Source organism: Petaurus breviceps, unplaced genomic scaffold, assembly GCF_028583685.1.
Source record: "Petaurus breviceps papuanus isolate PSGF00001 unplaced genomic scaffold, PetGlider_PUasm1.0 90574, whole genome shotgun sequence".
In the NCBI taxonomy this organism is placed as follows: Eukaryota; Metazoa; Chordata; class Mammalia; order Diprotodontia; family Petauridae; genus Petaurus; species Petaurus breviceps.
Genome location: NW_027187277.1, coordinates 4,458,399 through 4,478,684, shown reverse-complemented (window position 1 = coordinate 4,478,684; position 20,286 = coordinate 4,458,399). Strand labels below are relative to the sequence as shown.

The following is a 20,286-nucleotide window of genomic DNA, read 5'->3' as shown; positions in this document are numbered from 1 at the left end:
GACAAATACTGAAATTTGTTTTGCATGATAGCACATGTATAAACTATATCAAGCTGCCTATCATTTTCGGGAAAAGAGAGGGGAAGGAGGGAGAGAGAAAAATTTGAAACTCAAAATCTTTTTAAAATTAATGCTAAAAATTTTCTTGATATCTAATTGAGGGGAAAAATAAAATACTATTTAAAGCAAAAACTTTTTTTTAATTAATCAGCATATCCCTTTGAATATTTCATATTTTTCACATCAGACTGGTTTCCAACATGTAAATCTACATTGACCTTCTGGGGTTATTTCTAAGGATTTCTTAAAAGACTTTTTTGGTGTTTTGATTTGGGGTTTGCTTTTTTGTTGTTGTTTGCTTGTTGTGTTTTTTTCCCCTGGGATTTGAAGAGAATACAAAAGCTGATCTGAATTCTTTTCAGAGGCTGGAAGGGTTCTAATGTGTACCTAAAATAAAAACCATCAGAATAATGCTGAGGAACAAACAATGCCAAGCGACTATGGAGAGTCAAATTAAAAGGTTAATGGCTGAAGGGTATGAATGTTTAAGAAAGAGATGATCAAACAAGTCTCCTTATGCCCAAGTATGAGTAAAAATAAACCCTTGTTTTTTTCTTCTATTTTCTATTTTTGTCCAAGACAATAGCAGCCTCACTAGTCACCTTCCTTTACTTCCTCCCAAAAGGGCTGACTAGGTCCTTCCTAAAGTCACCCCCCCCCTTCCTCTTCCTTATTAACCTGGGTATTATTACACTCACTTTCCCTGCTCTGGCCAGGAAAGTCAGGGAATGACCATTAAGTAACTGTGTGCATAACTCACAAAGCCACTAGTGAGGACTCTAGCCACATTTCTGATGACCTCTCCTGGCTACCAATTCTCCTTTAAGCAACTCTCCCTGATGTCCTCAAATTTTGGAAAGATCAGTGCCTTGGATGCTGAAAGCATAACTGAAGGTCAGTTTAGTCATTTTTCAGTTCTGTCTGACTCCTGGTGATCCCATTTGGGGCTTTCTTAGCAAAGATACTGAAGTGTTTTGCCATTCCCTTCTCTAGCTCATTTTACAGATGAGGAAACTGAGGCAAGCAGGGTTAAGTGTCTTGTCCAGAGTCACACAGTTACTAAGCAGTTAGTAAGTGTTTGAGGCTGGATTTGAATTCATGAAAATGAATCTTCTTGATTCCAAGCCAGTGGTCTATCCTATTTGCCCTATAACTGAAAATACCATGGCCTTCATTTTCTGTTGTTTTCTAGAATCAGAAAACAAACTACTTAAGCATCAAATTATCTAAAGTTACTTCAATTCAAGCTTTCAAGTCTCATTAGAAAAGCAAGATTCATTATATTCTAAGCAATGGTTAATATGACCATCTAAAGAATATCAAGAAAAATCTCCAAATAAGTGAATTTTAATAAGAACAACTATATACTCTACTCCATATACTCTACTCCTATATACCTAGAATTCTGAACAGGTCAGCTCTATGTGAATCAGTCACCAATAAGGGTTTCCACTATAGTTATTGCAAAAAGACCATGGTTCCAAACTAACAATGCCCATGGCGTAGCATAGTCTATGAAAGCCCTAGCAGATACCCACACTACTTTTTTTTCAAATGTGCTTGACACATCTGTAAGATGGAAAACCCACTCATACCTATTTTTACAACAGAAGGTAGGCAAGTAAGAGATATATTAAGATGAGACTATTACTTGTGGAGGTAGGGTGGCGGTCTGATTTATTTTTGATTTCTCTATTTACTGTCTAAGTTTATGACTGAGGTAATAATTTCTATTTGGAGTCTCCTAATTCTAGAGAGCAACTCACACATCCTACATGCAAACTCCATGAAGACTTAAATTGGGGTTCGAGCCTTCACAGTGCCTTGCAGTGACCACATGATTGCAATCTACAGTCATCTTTTATTTTATTCATATTTTATTTTGCCTTAAAAAGTATTAACTTTTCAAAAGAAAACAAATGTCAACATACAAAATGTTTACAACTCATCAATTACTACTTTTTCTTTTAGATTTGGCTTGTTTTTGTCACTATATTAGCATATTTATTTTTTACTTTTGTATAACCAAAGTCAATATGTATATATATACACACTAGTCTGCTTTCTTCCTTCAACTTACTTTGTCTTTCCAAATTTCTTATGTTCTTTATGGTCATTCATCTTAATTTCATTATAATAATTATAATAACTACTATAGGAACTACTACAACTACCCTTATGCTATTTATTCAGGAGTTACTTACCTTCTGATATTTATATAGTTTTTTGCACACAGCAGGTATTTAACAAATGCTTTTGTATTGTATTATGTTTATAATACTAGCATCCAATGCTAGATTGTAAGCTACCAGGAAGCAGGTACATCTAAGCAGCTAAGTGGGGCAATGAATATAGGACTAGAGCTGGGATCAAGAAGACCTGATTTCAAATCCAAACACAAACACTTACTAGTTGTGTGATCCTGGGCAAGTCACTTAACTGCTGTCCGCCTCAGTTTCCTCAACTGCAAAATATGGAATAATACCAGCACTTGCCTCCCAGGGCTATTGAGGATCAAACAAGATAATATTTATAAAGCATTAAGCATAGTGTTTGGCACATAGTAGGCAATATATACATGTTTATTCCCTTCTCCTTAACTTATGCCATTTATAATTAAAATCTAATATTAAATCACATAAATAATCTTTAATAACATGAAGAGGTGGATAGGGGAAAGATGGTGTTTAATTTTATTATGAGCTATTCAAACACTTTTTAGAATGACAGGAAAGGAAAGCCAAAAATACATTAGCAGCCAAACAGTTTTAAACACTGTCTGACTCCGTTTGGCACAAGCTTGCCAGTGGTTAGGGGTAATGAAGACTGGGAGGGGAAAAAACATTAACCCATTCCAAGTGAAAGGAGAGTAATGCCATTTAAACCCTACATTTGGGTTACTGTCCTAAGCTGTGCAGTACCTACAGAAGTACAGTTCCCTCAAGTCTATTAAAAGGACCTGTGGGGGCGGCTAGATGGTACAGTGAATAGAGCACTGGCCCCAGAGTCAGGAAGACCTGAGTTCAAATCCAGCCTCAGACACTTAACACACAAAAAAACTAGCCATGTGACCTTGGGCAAGTCACTAAACCGCAATTGCCCTGCCTTCCCCCCTCCAAAAAAAAAAAAGGACCTGTGACAAAACCAAATGATCCCTGACAGTGGTCCCATAGACTGACAGCCATGCACAAAGCAGAATCAAGGTTGCTACTCAGCTACCGAAGCTGTCTGACATAACACTATGATCTTTTAATCGGTCAATTAATCAGTCTCTATTAAGTGTCTTTTATGTGTCCGGCACCCTGTTAAAGGCGAGGGATACCCTCCACCCAAAAAAGGCAAAAGACAGTCCTCTAACAGTTCTTTAACATCAGCAATAGTTAAATGTAGTAACCAAAACAACAGAAGTGGGGATCCAAGAAGGGTTGCCACCACCAATTCAGAAACTGAAGACCTTGGATTTTTGACAGGAGGTCATTTTTCTGGGCAACTGTGCTCTAGGGGAGAGAGAGAAAAAGTGAATTCAACCACTAAAGACTGACTCTTGCTGAAGCTACAGTTTAAGAGAAAAACAAGAGAAAACAAAACATTTCACATTGCAGGATGCAAAGAGGCCCAGTGACACTTCCCTAAAATGCAGGATGAAACATTGCAGAAAAGACAGCTCTGCCCACCCTTATCAGAAATCTACTTTGAGCAAAACAGAAGTGTGACTAACGAACCCACTTAAAATACACCAAAGAGGAAGTGTGGCAAGTTTCTCAGCTTACCACTAAGCAAGAAGGATAAAGTAGATGAATTTTCTTCCATGATGACAGGCTTATCAACAGGGAAATCTAGAAACTTTGCAACTAACCACACATCATGCTTTATTGCCAAAAGACCACCAGAGATCATGGGCCATTTTTTCCCAATATCAGATCATTACCTGAGTTATTCTAGGTAATGACCCATCAAAATTGTAGGAAGGAGAGTTCACAAGAGGAAGAGAAAAGAAAGCTACCAAGTTCTTCAGGTCTTTAAAAAAAAACAACATTTAGAATTTGACTACATACATCCAAATCCTCCAAGAATATTTCTTTTAAAATGTTGAATTACACTTGGTTCTTTATATGATAAAATTTGGATTTAGATAATTTTTAGGTGTTATTTACCTACAACAGCTACTGAGAAAAGGGTATTTTGTTGAAGGGTATAATATATATTCTATTATTATTATTCTATATTCTATAATTATATTCTATATAATAGAATAGAAGCCAGGGTGATAGAGAAGACCTTAGAGATTGGCTAATACAGGGCTGAGGAACCTGCTGCCTCAAAGCCACATGCAACCCTCTAGGTCCTCACATGCAGTCCTTTGACTGAATCCAAACTTCACAGAACAAATCCCCTTAAGAAAAGGATTTGTTCTTTAAAACTTTAGCTCAGTCAAAATGTTGTACCCAAGGACTTGGAAGGCCACATGTGGCCTCAAGATCAAAGGTTCCCCACCACTGGTAATCCAACCATCCCCACTAAAGGAAAGTGAAAGGGCAAGTGAATTAACCAAGGTCACACAGGTTAAATGGTTGGAAAAGCTGGAAATTAAGCCTCAGATCACCTTGGCTGAAAAGCTACCATTAAGAATAAGACTTCACAGAGAGTAAGAGCACCAGCTCCAGTGTTGGGATGACCTGGGGATAGAATCCCAGGCTCAGACACTTAGCACCCACCCAGAAACACCAGGCTGTGTAACCTTGAGCAAGTTACTTAACCCCAATTGCTTAGGGGTGGCCAGGTGGCTCAGCGAGGAAGAGCACCGGCTCCAGTGTTGGGATGACCTGGGGATCAAATCTGGGCTCAGATACTTAGCACCACACCCAGAAATAACTGGCCGTGTAACCTTGGGCAAGTTACTTAACCCCGATTGCTTAAAAAAAAAGAAAAAAAAGAATAAGACTTAGTGCTATTTGCAGACCCTTGTTTTCTCACTAATTGATGACTTTTTTTTCTTTTTTTGAGGGGTAGGTAGAAGGAAGAAGGAGAACAGGTGGATGATCTGCAATTGCAATGCCAATTCCATGTGCTTACCCACCCCAGGCTGAGTAAAAGGAAGTTGGGGTAGGAAAGGCACACGTGAAGGCCCCCATGTTCGACAGCCTGTCTCACACATTCCTCAAGGGACATTATGCCATTTAGTAGCCTCCAATTTTGACTAATTCTTATTCACCAAGTGCCAATCCCAGTTATTTCTTCTAGGAGTATGAGTACCATCAAAAGTCTCTAAATTCTGACATCCTTTTACTAACAATACCTGTAGCCCTAAAGCAAGAAGGAGGAAAGGAGGGAGGGAAAGAAGAAGGAAGGGAAGGAAAAAAGAATGAAAGAAAAAAGGGAAAGAAGGAAGGAATATTTATTAAGTGCCTACTATGTGCCAGGGAATACACTAAGTGCTTTACAAATATTATCTCATTTGATTCTTTACAAGAATCCTGGGAGGTAGGTGCTATTATTATCCCCATTTTACAGCTGAGGAAATTGAGGCAAGCAGAGATTAAATGACTTGCTTAGGGTCACACAGCTGGTGTCTGAGACCAGACAAGGGGGTGTTATTGGGGGGGAGGGAAGTAACTATATTCAAATTAATAGCATCAATGGGAAAATATGGCTATCCTGGGTTACATAAACTTCAAAAGTTTAGGATGCACCCTCCCCCCCAAAACATTCTAGGCTCCCTTAATGACTCATGATGTATCTGATTCTTGAATTTATCTCAATTCTTTCTTAACTCCTCTACATTTTCAGTCTGTACCATGGCTGGGAGGGTGTTATTTATTTTATAACATCTGTTGTGAAAAGGTTGATTTTTTTTAAGGGTATACATGAAAGAGAAGCCAGGAAGAGTACAAAGAATATGAAACCACCTTCTGAATACAAGTTAAGGGTTCCAGAAAGGTCCTGCTGCCCCCAAATATTTCACCCACCACTTGGTGTGGAGGCTGAAATCTAGCATTAGAGATTCATTCCTTTGAGTCATCTTCCATTCTTTCTCTCTCATTTACCCCCACATGTCCAATCTGTTGCCAGATCTTGTAGGTTCTACATTTCTCTCTACTGTGCCCCCCTTACATCCCCTCACTCAGACATCATCCTGTTTTAGTCCTTGAACGTTTAGCCAACGGGACAATTTCAGCAGACTTCTAACTGATCCCCCTGCCTTGGGTCTCTCCCTACCCTAATCCATGCACCACACAACAGTCAAGATAATTTTCCCCAGAGTGATAACTACCGTATCTCATCAAGGATCAGTCAAAAAACATTTATTAAGTACCTACTATGTGCCAGGCTCCATGCTAAGCTCTAGGGATACAAAGAAAGAAAAAGGCCAACCTGGCCCTTTGGGAGCTCACACTTTCAAGGATTAGGTTCAGTCAATAGCTAGCTGACAACAAAGTCCTTGGCAGCTAGGTGGTAGCAAAGGAAATAGAGTGCTGGGCCTGGACTCAGGAAGACTCATCTCCCTGAATTCAAATCTGAGCCCATACACTGGCTGTGTGACCCTGGGCAAGTGACTTAGCCCTGTTTGCCTCAGTTTCCTCATCTGTAAGTAAAATGAGCTGGAGAAGGAAATGGAAAACCAGTTAAGTATCTCTGCCAAGAAAATCCTAAGCGGGGTCACTGAAGAGTCAGACACAACTGAAAAACAGCATATTATTTCAATTCTATTCAATAAGCATTATATAAAAACAAATACTAAACAGTCCCTGCCTTCAAGGAGTTTATATTCTATTAGGGAAACATACAAATACAGATAAGTACATTAAATATATGTGCGTGTGTGAGTATATGCATGTCGGCATGTGCGCACATACAATGAGAGGATCAATCAGCAAAAGGCCTAATGGAGGATCAATGGTCTCATAAGCAGATTCTTCATATTCTAAATCAGAAATTCTAAGTGGAAGTGAGAGCAGAGAGCATTGCAGCACGGGGGAAGGCTAGTCAGTGCAAAGCTGTGGAGGAGGGAGACAGGATGCTACATACAGGGAGCACTGAGTGGGCCAGTTTGGCTAATACAAGGGCAGAAGCAAGAGGAACTCTTCTAGGGAAGACCGGCTGCAGCCAGACCATGAAGAGCTTTAAATGCCAAACAGAAGAGTTTTTATTTTAGCCTAGAGACCATAGGGAGTTTTCACTGAAGCTTTTCAAGAAGGAACCTGACATCAATCTGTGTTTTAGGAATATCAATTCAGCAGCTGCATAGAAGAGAATTGGAGGCAAGAGAGGCTGGCAGCAGGGAGGGGACTGCAAGATTCCAGAAAAGAAACAGTTAGGGGCTGGAACCAAGGGAGTGGCTCTGTAGAAAGAAAAGGACAGATATGAGAAATGATGGTAAGGAAGAATCCACAAGACCCGGCAACTTACTGGAGTAAGAAAGAAGAACTGGTGTAAGAAAAATGACTCAGAGGCTGCAAACCCAAGTGACAGCAAAGATGGCTGTGTATCCAATAGAAATATCAGGAAGAGGGACAGGCTTAATTAAACGATAATGAGTTCTGGAGGTACGCTGTATGCTAGATGCTAGGGGAACGACATCCATTTCCATTTTCTCTGTACTCTCATTGTACTCTACACATATTGTTTTGGTTGTTTTGATAGGGTCTGACTCTTTGTGACCCCTTTTGGGGTTTTCTTGGCAAAGAGTGCTTTGCCATTTCCTTCTCCAGCTCATTTTACAGATGAGGAAATTGAGGCAAACAAGGTTAAGTGACTTGCCCAGGGTCACATGGCTAGTAAATATCTGAGGCCAGATTTGAATTGAGAAAGATGAGTTTTGGGGCAGCTAGGTGGCACAGTGATTAGAGAACCAGCCCTGGAGTCAGGAGAACCTGAGTTCAAATTCAGCCTCAGACACTTAATAAAAAAACTAGCTGTGTGACCCTGGGCAAGTCACTTAACCCCAAAAGCAGAGAGAGAGAGAGAGAGAGAGAGAGAGATAGATGAGTTTTCCTGATTCCAAGCCAGGAACTCTATCCACTATCCACTATCCACACTATCTACACCACCTAACTGCACCTCTCTTTCTTTCTCTTTCTCTCTCTGTCTCTGTCTCTGTCTGTCTGTCTCTCTTTCTCTCTCTCCCCATCCCTCCCTCCCTCCCTCTAGACAGTTACTCATTCTAAAAAATTTCAATTCAATTGTCAAATTGGTCAGAGTAAAAGTTCAGATAAACTAGACCATAAATATTTCCCCTTGAGGTCCTCCATGAAACACATACACTCTAAGGTAATGGGATAAACAGAAGATGGATGTAAGAAATGTTTACATAACATAAGCAACATTAGAAGAGAAGATGTTTTATAAACACAACAGCAAACACATATTTGAACTACAAAAATCTCAAAGCAAAGCAAAAATTGCTTTTTAACATTCATCTCATTACCATTTCCACATCATTGGGTATCTGGACTTTCCAACTGCCCCCCCCCCTCACTCTCATACGTGATAGTTTCTTCATTGCCATCCTTCTAGCCTCCCCAACTGAGAATCTCTGTACTGCCTGTGAATATTCCATGCTCCTTTATCCCATTTATCCAATCAGCCAGTTGCCCAAGTTTATCATACCTACCTCTACATCTCTACTATAACCCTGTTTCCCACTACTCGCCAATCACCCGTCACCTAGATTATTAGTACAGGCTCCTAATTGATCTCTCTGGCCTATGTCTCACCCTACTACAAATACATCCCCTACACATATGCCAAAGTCATTTGCCTTGAGCATAGTTCTGATGATGCTCAGACTCTAATGGTTCTATATTGCTTCTAGGATCAAATGTGAATTCCTGTTTGGTTTTTGAAGCCATTCACAATCTGGCCCCAACCTACCTTCACAACCTCATTATATCACTCCCCTCCCTACATGAAGCAGTCCAGTCAAACTGGCTCTGGCTGCTCCTCACACCTGACATTTCCCACCTCGATACTTTTGCACTGGCTATCCATTATGCCTAGAATACATGCTATCCTTCCTTATATGTTGCTGAATTTCCTACTTCCTTCAAGAATCAGCTCAATGATTTTTTTTTCTTTTTTCTGTCTTTAAAAACATATTATCTATCATATAGGAGGGCTCTCTGGAAGTGTGAGAGATACTGAGGGAAAGTATAGTGATACAAAAAAACACCAAAAGACATGGATTTTAAAATTATGTAAAAATTTTAAAAAGATAGCTCAAACTCCATCTTGTATGTCAAGCCTTTACTGATCCTCCCAGCTGATAGTGCCCTATTTATTTTGTATTTATTATGAACATATTTACATATAGGCAGTTAGTAGCACAGCAGATAGACTGTTGGGTTTAAGAGCCAAGAAGAACCAAGTTCAAATCCCACCTCAGACACTGACTGTGTAATTTGGTACTGCTTCCCAGTTTCCTAATCTATAAAATGAGAAATTTGGCCCAGATGACCTCTAAGGTCCTACCCAGTTCCTATTATATATTTTACCTGTGATCTCCTTGATTATATCATAAGTTCTTTGAGGGCATGAACTGATCCATTTTATCTCTGCACCCCCATTTTTTAATCATTGTATCACCAGCATCTAGCACACTGAGTACTTGGTACAGATGGCCTCTTAATAAACATTTGTGGACTTACTGTTGATTCAGGAAGTTCTTATTCTAGTCTACCTCTAACTGTATGAACCTGGCCAATGCATTTGACTTCTCTGGGGCTCAAGTCTTCACCTATAAAATGACAGACTTAGGAATGGGGAACCCGCAGTCTCGAGGCCACATGTGGCCTTCTAAGTCCTTGGGTGCAGCCTTTTGATTGAATCCAAATTTTATGGAACAAATCCTTTTCTTTTTCTTTTTGGAGGAGGGAGGGCAGGGCAATTGGGGTTAAGTGACTTGCCCAAGGTCACATGGCTAGTAAGTGTTAAGTGTCTGAGGCCAGATTTGAACTCAGGTCCTCCTGATTCCAGGGTTGGTGCTCTATTCACTGCACCACCTAGCCACCCCAATAAATCCTTTTCTTAAGGGGACTAGTTCTGTGATGTTGGATTTAGTCAAAGGGCCACACTCAAGGACCTAGAGAGCCACATGTGGCCTTGAGGCCATAGATTCCCCACTCCTGGATTAGATCATCTCCAAGGACCCTTAAAACAAATATTCCATGATCCTACAGTCCCAATAAACAAAAGAAAAATGTCCTATTTTAGCCTCTCCATAGAAGTCTCACAATATCACAGTTATTGCTCTGAGGAAGGGCCAAGGCCAGCCATGGAGTGACACACTGTTCAGACCCTGCCACCACTCCCCACCTTGGGAACCTTCCAGCTCCCTTTTGTGAGCTATCTTCTCTCATGAGAATGTAAGCTCCTCCAGAGTTGGGCCTGTCTTTCTGGTTATATTTGTATTCCCAGTACTTAGCACAGTGCCTAGGTCACAGAAAGTGCTTAAAAATGCTTGCTAACTTGTTGACTAGGAACAATAACTGGTAGTCACTAGAGAACATCAGGAGAGGAAAAATTCATCTTAATGGAACATTCTTTAAGAGTATGTATGGCCCAATGACTACACATGTAAGCCAATATCAAATTGCTTGTCATGTCAGTGAAGGAGGTGGGGAGGAAGGGAGAGAATTTGTAATGCAAAATTTTTTAAATGAGTGCTAAAAATTGTTTTTATATGCAATTGGGGAAAAACAAAATACTAAATAAATAAATATTGGACTTACAAGATGAATATTTGAAATAAATACAGGAATCTTTTCTAGTAATTCTTTTTTATGTCCAGTCTCTATTCCTATTAAAAAAAAAACAGAAAGGATTCCTGCATACTTTCAAATAGATATACTGAAATTTCAAATGTCTGGATCAGGGTATTATAAGAATATCCCATGTGGCCCTTTAGTGTTCTTTAACTATTAGTTCTTGTTCCTATACAATAACTGTGACACTGGAAAGGAGAACAACTTTGAAAAGCTGGTCAATGAGGGGACCAGTCAACTCCAGAAAACTCAGGATGAAGCATATTTCCCACTTTATATCAGAGGGGTGGTGATAGGCACAGAATAAGTCACACATTTTTCTGACACAATGGATGGATTTGTTTTTGCTTCTTTGTGCTTATTTGTTTTAAGAGAAGGCTTTTATTCTGTGGAAAGGGAATTTTGGTAGTCAGGAAGTATCAATGATAGTGATGCTTAAAAAAGAAAAAAAAAAAGCGGGGGGCATCAATGCAGCACTAAAAATTACCCAGAGGACAACAGAAGGAAATTTGTAAAGGGACAGAGATGAAGAAGGCAATGTTGGTACTATCATGTTAAATTTAATATATGCTTTGACAAAATAAATTGCATGTAATAGATTCATGTTTTCAGACACAAAGCTCTTTTTCTGTTCTTTTTTAATATAGAAATATTCATGTTGGGGACGGCCAGGTGGCACAGCAAGTAACAGCACCAGCCCCAGGGTCGGGATGACCTGGGGGATCGAATCCAGGCTCAGATACTTAGCACCACACCCAGAAATAACTGGCTGTGTAACCTTGAGCAAGTTACTTAACCCCAATTGCTTTAAAAAAAAATTCATGTTGGTTGATATGTCTTAAGACTATAATAAAAGGAGAAAATCTTAGAAAAAAATGCAAAGATAATAAAAAAGTTTTTAAAAATAAAAAATTTTCAAATCTGGCCTCAGACACTTAACACAAAAACTAGCCGTGTGACCTTGGGCAAGTCACTTGACCCCAATTGCCCTACTCTCCTCCCTCCAAAAAGCTAAAAAAAAAATATCCATTTTGTCATAAATATGTTGCTATTCATGCTTAATAAAATAGCAGGTTGTCTTCAATAAGATACTGTTCTTATCACCCTAATACATATGTGTGTATATTATACACGTATATATATACACATATAGATGTAAATATAAATGTACATATATATATGTGTGTGTGTATATATATAAATTAGATATTCACAGCAAACCTCTCTGACACTGAGGATTAAAACCTGACAATCTCAAATTCCTGAAAATTGTTTTCTAAGGGGAAAAAAATTGCCTTTGTTGATAGTCACACTGATGAAGACTAAACTGCAGTGAGTGAAAACCAGAAGAAATACTTTCCAATTTCCTTAGGAATACAAGGAAAATACTGAAGTGACACATGAATGAAGACAAGTCTGACTTTTTTTATTTTAAAGAGCCTCTTTTCCATTTGTGGTATGCAACACCCAGTTTTTTCAGCACAGCCTACCAAACCAGAAGTTGTTTGCAGTGTTCTCGCCCACAAAGAAAAGTAATGTCCTTGGCCCTTTCTCCATAAAAAGGTAGAATTAATCTATTAAAAACATTACCTGTAGTGTTTTGGACAAAATTACACTTATGATGACGACCCAAGCCAATGTGGCATGGGTCACCCAAAGAAGAACTGAATGTCTATGCTGTGCTGTTCTAGTTTCCAAAATCTGACAAATCTTATTTTGGGTAGATTTCCTACCACCTCTGTGAAACAAAGTTATTACCACCATTTTATAAATTGACAGGCCCATAACTTTAGCACAAAAGTCAAGAGAGTTAATGTTAAGTCTGTATCTAGCAATGAAATGGTCTTAATTGAGAGATCCTTCCCTCTTATGAGTTTACATTTCCCAATAACTTAGCAGAACCTAGAAATAACAGATGCCATCTTTAAATCTCAGAAAGGGAGGCATACCACACACAAAGGCTTCTCAAAATTCAGACCCACTAGTTCTAATACCTCTCGATATAATTACACAGCAGTAAGGACTGCTTTAGGTTGCCCACATTCAATGTAATTTGATGAATATTTATTAATCACCTACTAAATGCAAAGCATTGAGGAAACATACACAAAAATGCAATAAGAGGAGAAAAGGGGAGAAGTAGAGCTACACCCACAAATATATATAGTATTTGGAATATGTGAGTAGGAAAGAACATTAATGACAGAAAGCAAGCATCAGGAAGGCTTCATGGAAGAGGTGTTACTTGAGTTGAATGTCCAAGAAGACAAGGATTCAAAAAGCAGACAGGCCAGGAGGATGAGGAAAGTGCATTCATGGCAAAGGAAATAATCTGAGTGAATGCCTGGTCATTTCTAAATCACAATGCCTGCTCTTCGGCCCTAATCCTCATCTTCTACACCCCCATCCCAATGGAACCCTGGATTTGTCCCTCAGATACTGGGTGCTGAGAGGTACTCTTTTGCAAGAGGTTCCTATTTTGGCAAGAACCAGTCCTCCATCTTACATCCTGGCCATTTCCAAATCCTCTTTTCAGCAATTCTTTGTGTGTTATTTTCCCCAGTTAGAATGTAAGCTCTTTGGGAAGTTAATCTTATTTACTTGTACTTGGATCAGCAATGCTTAACACATTTTCTGGCACATAGTAAGCCAGTATGTGAAGCATTGTAAGCACTTCATATTTTATCATTCATTCATTCAAAGAGACAGAAGATAGGATCTTGGATTGAGCAATGGCAGGTAACTCAGTTTACCTAGAATGTATAATGTGTCAAAGAGAACAGAATTAGATAAGACAAGCAGGGTAAATGGCAGCCACACTGAGGAGATCCTTAAATGTCAGGCTAAAGAATTTGAATTTTTGTCACATGGATGATGGAGAGCCAATGAAGTTTTTTGAGCAGGGGAGTGACCCAATCAGACCTGTGCCTTTTGCCAGCTGTGCAAAAGATAAGATTACAAAAAGGAGAGACTGAAAATGGGGAGAAACAGGAGATTAGAAGTCTTTTAAAACAGTTCAGGGAAACAGTAATAAAGATTCAAGAGATGTCAGAAAGAGTCAACAAGCTTTGGCAAGTGAATGGATATGGGAGAAAACTCTAAGGATAAAAATCCTGGGTTACAAGGAGGATGATGGTGACATTGACAAAAACAAGGGGAAGTCAAGAGGAAACGTTTAAGAAGGATGATAATGAGTTGTATTTTAGATATGTGGAACTTGAGAGGCTTAAGGAAAATTCAGGGGAAGATACATCAGCCAAGAACATTTATTAAGCCCTTCCTACGTACCACGAATGAGATACAAGGAGAGCCAAAACCACTCATGGAGCTCACATTCTAATGGGAGACGAGCAAAAAGATTTAAGTACAAGTTCTAGAGGACAGAATAGATGGGAAGGAAGGTCCTAGCTGTAGAGAGGACCGGAAAAGGGGCTCCCATAGAAAGGAGGATTTGAGCTGAGTCCTGATAGAAGTCAAACAGGGTGGAGAGCATTTCAGCCATGGAGTATTCGAATGCAAGGGATAGCATGAAGGCAGGCCTAGCTGGATAGGAAAGTACAGGGAAGAGAGTACAGTATAAGAAAACTGGAAAGATAAGAAGGGGCAAGATGGTGAATGAGTTTAAGTACCAAACAGAACATTTTATACTGGATCCTGGAGATGATTGGGGAACCCCAGGTCCTAGCATCTGTAACTTGTAAAAGGAGTTCTTAACCTGAACACCCATGTCAGGGAACCTTGATGAGAAAAACTACATCATTATTTAAATTTAAATGCTTTCCTTTGTAATCCTGCATATTTTATTTTATATACTTAAACATATAATTCTGAGAGGGGGCCCATGGGCTTCTTGTGGTTTTGGTCATTTTTCATTTGTGTCCAACTCTTTGTGACCCCATTTGGGGTTTTCTTGGCAAAGACACTGGAGTGATTTCCATCTCCTTTTACAGATGAGAAAAGTGAGGCAAACAGGGTTAAGTGACTTGCCCATGGTAACACAACTAAGTGTCTGAGGCCCAATTTGAACTCAGGAAGATGAGTCTTCCTGACTTCAGGCCCAATGCTCTGCCACCTGGCTGCCCTTGGGCTTCCACAAGACTTCCAAAGAGTTCCATAACACAAAAAAGGATTAAGAACCCCTAAGAGGTCATATGCATTTTCTGAAGCATTACATCTTGATATTTTTGGATAATGTTTCTCCTGTTGTACCAACTACCCAAGAGAACTTCCAAGGTAGGATGAGATCTTAGTGGTCATCAATGTAATGTCACAACTGTCAGAATTACATATACAATTGTCATCCAGCTTCTGTTGAAATACTTCCAGCAACTTAGTAACTCTTAAAGATAGTCCACTTAATTTTTAGACAATTCTATTTTTTTGCAAGTTTGTAAGCTTTTTAAATTGATCTTTAAGTTTGTTTCCTTGTAACTTTCACTAATTGGTCCTAAGACTCTCTGGAGTCACACAGAATTGTCTAATCATTCTTGAAGACAGTTATAAACCTGATCTTTTTTTAGGATAAAAATCCCCAATTCATTCGTTTCCCAAATGACAGTTTCCAGATTCCCTTACCAATCCTCATTCTCCTCCTTTACCTTGTTTGTCAATGTCTCCCTCAAAATATGGTGCCTAGAACTCCACGTGTGCTCAAATAAAAAATAAAGGATTAGTGCCCTCTAGTTCTAGACAGTATACTTCTATTAACGCGCAAAAATATTAACTACTAAAGTTTTGCTATTGATTTTTTTAAAGAAACGTAAATGCTGGAACATTACATTTATTTTCCCTATGTATAAGCAAGCAAGACTTGGTCCCTTCTTAAAATCCAAGAACTTTTCAGATCTTGATTGTGTCATGCACCTGCCATTTTATGGTTTCTTTGTTGTTATTTTTAATTTGTCTTCAAACTTAAGCATTCCTTCAATGTCTACATCTAAGTCATGAGCCAAGGGCAAGCAGAGTTCTCGGGCATGACAACAGATATCCTTCAAGGTATATGCTCTCTGAGTGCTCAACTAGTTCCAAAACCACCAAAAAGTACTATAACTTGTCCATCAGAATAGCATGGATACCTGTCAAATTCCTAGTTAAAAAGTAGATAGATAATGTCTACACTGTTTTCCTACTCTAATAATTAAGCAGCTTTTTTTAAAGAAATGTAGCTATTTTAAAGAAAACAGCATATGGAAAAATGTTCTAAATCACTATTGATTAGAGAAATGCAAATCAAAACAACTCTGAGGTACCACATCTCATCAGTCAGATTGGCTAAGATGACAAAACAGGAAAATAACAAATGCTGGTGAGGATGTGGAAAAATTGGAACACTAATGCATTGTTGGTGGAGTTGTGAACTGATCCAGCCTTTCTGGAGAGCAATCTGAAACTATGCCCAAAGGGCTATAAATAAGTTCAGACCCTTTGACGCAGCAATACCACTTCTAGGGTTATATCCCAAAGAGATCAGAGAAGTGGGAGGAGGACCTGTATGGACAAAAATATTTATAGCACCTCTTTTTGTGGTGGCAAATAATTGGAAATCAAGGGGATGCCCATCAATTGGGGAATGGCTGAACAAGATGTGGTATATGAATGTAATGGAATACTGTTGTGCTATAAGAAATGAGGAGCAGACAGACTTCATAATAATCTAGAGAGACTTATATAAACTGATGCTGAGCAAGAAAAGCAGAACCAGGAGAAATCTGTACACAATCACAGGCACAACATATGTGTGACGACTAACTTCAATAGACTGGGCTCCTCTCAGCAATGTAAGGTTATAAGACAACCCCAGATATCCACATCCAGAAAAAGAGATATGGAGTCTGAATGAAGATCGAAACTAACTACTTGCTGTGTTTCTTTTTCTTGTTTTGTTTTGTTTCCTCTTTCCCACTGATCATTCCATCAGCTATAATCCTTCTTTACAACCTGACTAATGATTAATGTGAAGATATTTGTAGATCCTATATTCAAGTGCATGCTGCCATGATGGGGGGAGAAGGGGTGAAAATTTGAAACTCAAGGGACTGTGGAACTGAATGTTGTAAACTAAAAGTAAATAAACAAATCAATTTAATTAAAAAAAAAGAAATAAGCTTAGTTTAATATGACTTCTTAGTGAACCCACATTGTTTTCTTCTAGTAATCACCATCTCCCTTTCTAAGTAATCACAAACCAATCAACATTTTTTTTGGCTTTTTGGAGGGGGAATATAGGGCAATTGGGGTTGTGACTTGTCCAAAGTCACATGGTATAAGCGTCAAGTGTCTGAGGCAGGATTTGAATTCAGGTCCTCATGACTCCAGGGCCAGTGCTCTATTCACTGTGCCACCTAGCCACCCCAACACTTCTATTCTTAAAAAGTATATGACAACCAATTTTTCTATGACTCCACTTATCATCTTTGTTACTTTCACAATCAAAAGTCTCCTCCCTGGTTACCACTCCATTATATATGTTGACTCCCCCATCAGAATATAAGCTCCTTGAGGGACTGTCATGCTTTTTATATTTGTACCTACAGCCCTTAACTAAGTGCTTAATTAATGTTTTTAATCCATTCATATTCATCTATCTGTCCTAGAATAATACATCTAGAATTTTTCTAGGCAACAACATCAGGTTCAGCGATTTCTAGAAACCTCCTTTTCCCCCTTTTTAAAGAGGAATTTGCCTTTTTCCAGTTCAAAAGTACCTCTTCTAGTTTCCAAAATCACTTTTGTGTGATCCCGGATGCAGTTCATTTGGCCTTAGTGTTATTTTATTATCACTTTACCTAGCTCCAGACTTCAATATGCTTTCAACTTTACTTGTTCTATCCTTTCAAATCAGAAGGTAAAGAGAAAAAATTAAGTAAAATAAGGGTTAAATAGTTCTGCTTTCTCCCTGTTTTCTGCTAACATTAAGTCATCTGCCCCAAGGAATGGGGCTATCCTTTCCTTGTCTTCTTGCTTGAAACCTAACTTTAGGAAATAATAAAATAATAATAATTTCTCTGGTCCTTTTGCCTTCCTGACACTTCTCTTACCTTCTATAAAATATATAGAATTAATGTCCCTGAATTTTCATCTTCAATTAATAGGCCCCACTTCGTCATGATCTGCAACCTAATTCAGACGTTTAAATGATATTAGCATGTAACCTAAGAAGAACCAAAATCATACTATGAGAGAAGAAAGAAAAAGTCAACCTTCCCAAGAGCAAGGTATCTTGCTAGGCCTGGAATCAGGAAGACTAGAGTTCAAATCTAGCCTCAGACTGTGTGATTCTGAGCAAGTCATTTAACTCCTCTTGGCCTCAGTTTCCTCATCTGTAAAACAAAGATAATAATAACACCTATCCTCCCATTGTTGTTGTGAGGGTCAAATAAGATAATAATTGTAAAGTGTCTGGCTCACAGTAAGCCCAATATAGATGTTAGCTATTATCACTGGGGCAGCTGGGTAGTAAAGTGGATAGAGTACTGGGCCTGGAATCAGGAAGACTCATCTTCTTGAGTTCAAATCTGGCCTCAAATACTTACTAGCTGTGTGACCCTGGCCAAGTCACTTAACCTGGTTTGCCTCAGTTTCCTTATCTGTAAAATGAGCTGGAGAAGGAAATGGCAAACCATTCCCAGTATCTGTGCCAAGAAAACCCCAAATGGGGTCAAGAAGTCTGACGGACCGAACAACAACAAAATGTTTAATAGACCTATCTCAGCAAAGACAATCTCAGTCAACACAATCTCAGTCAATCAGCTAAACAGCTACCATCTCTATCAAGTGTTTTTCTAGTTCACTCTGGAACACTAAACTGGGCTGAAGCTTTCAGTACCAAAACGGCAAACTATTTGCTTAAATGGTTTGTTGCTACCATAAAAGGCAGTCTTTATTGAGTACACTGAACACAGATAAACTGTTTCAACCTTAAACCTACAAAAATGGGGGACTAGGGGAAGGAGGTATCCTACAATTAGTTGCCCTTTCAAAATTAAGGTGTAATAAGATTGCCCTGTTTGGAGAAATAGAGGGAATCTGGGGTTGACCTCAGTTTCCCCAGCTATCAAATGAGGTGAGTTGGAATTGGATGATCTCTAGGTTTCCCAGCTCTAAAATTCCTTTTTTTTTTTTTTTGGCAACAAACATAGTGGCCTCAGCAACAAGGAAAGGGAGAACACAGACGCCTTGACTGTACACAAAGAGATGCCGTTCCACAGACATATGCTACTCAGATCGCAGACTGGCCCATCAGGAGCTGGCAGCCTGTGGGTACACTTTGGAGCAGTCAGCGATGCCACTGTCGAACACAGCTCCCTCCCCCAACAACCCTGTGCGCTCTGTGTAGGATCCATTCATTCAAACCGTCTCTGGGGGACTGGGTGCAAACAGGAGGCGCTCCCAGAGCTGTCCTTTTCTGAAAGCTGCCGCAGGCTCCTGGGGGTGAAAGCAGCCAACCAGCATGGGGTTTAAATGGCCAACAGCATGCTGAGGCTTAGCTTCCTCGGTATTTAAGCCGGCTCCATCACCAACCAGCAGGAGAAAGGTTCCAAGGCAGGAAAAAAGGGGGAGGAGGAGGGATAGGTAAAACTCTCCCCGCCCATTCCAAAAAAAGTGAGCCACACCCCCCTCATCCTCCCTAAAACACATCTTCTTTCAGTTCTCTCGGTCCTCCTGGCAAAAGAAGAACCGCAAAGCAATCCCCGCCCTCTTTCCTCAGACACATCTAACAGGAGAAGGTAACTGAGGACCTTGGAGACCTTTGGGATTTCAGAGCCGTCAGTTTCAGCTCATACTTCCTATGTGGGGTCATTAAAGGGTGCTTCCTTGACTGACCAAGAAGGTGTGGAGACCACCTTAAAGGACAGACCTCCCCTTTCCCTTACCTCTCACCTTCCAAAGACCACCCCCCACCCATCCATCCACCCCACTTTGGAGGCAGGGGCAGTCTGTGCAGCCCCCTTCCTCCCCATCACCAACTGTCCCCTCCCCTCCTTCGGTCCAGAGATGCCAAACCCCACCTACGCCCACTCGGATTTCCTGTCTGCACAGCGACCGACAGGACCGTACGCAGTGTGCATGTGACCATGAACGTGTTCAGAGCCCCCTCCCCAAGCAACAAGGCAAAAAAAACGCTGCCTGGGTGTAACTGCTTAAGTGTGTGTGTTCCCGACAGCCAGGTTAGATCCTGAGTGGGCACACTTGGGTGTATGTTTTAGTCTTGAGCACTAAAGCAATGCCCTAGATTTGCGCATCACCCCACTCACTGACAAGCTCCAAGAAGGAGACTAAGTGGCAACCTTGGATAAACTGCACAGCACGGTGGGGCTCACTCCCATCTCTCTCTCTCTATCTCTCTGTCTCTCTCTCTGTGTCTCTCTGTCTCTATCTGTCTCTGTCTCTCTGTCTCTGTCTCTCTCTGTCTCTCTCTCTGTCTCTCTCTCTGTCTCTCTCTCTGTCTCTCTCTCTCTCTCTGTCT

At 39.9% G+C, this 20,286-nt stretch overlaps 1 protein-coding gene across 4 annotated transcripts in view; it reads right to left on the bottom strand.

The window, feature by feature from the left end:
• The window catches only part of SH3KBP1 (SH3 domain containing kinase binding protein 1), a 472,618-nt gene that overhangs the window by 451,726 nt on the left and 606 nt on the right, over positions 1-20,286 (bottom strand). The gene's annotated exons all lie outside the window — the stretch shown is intronic.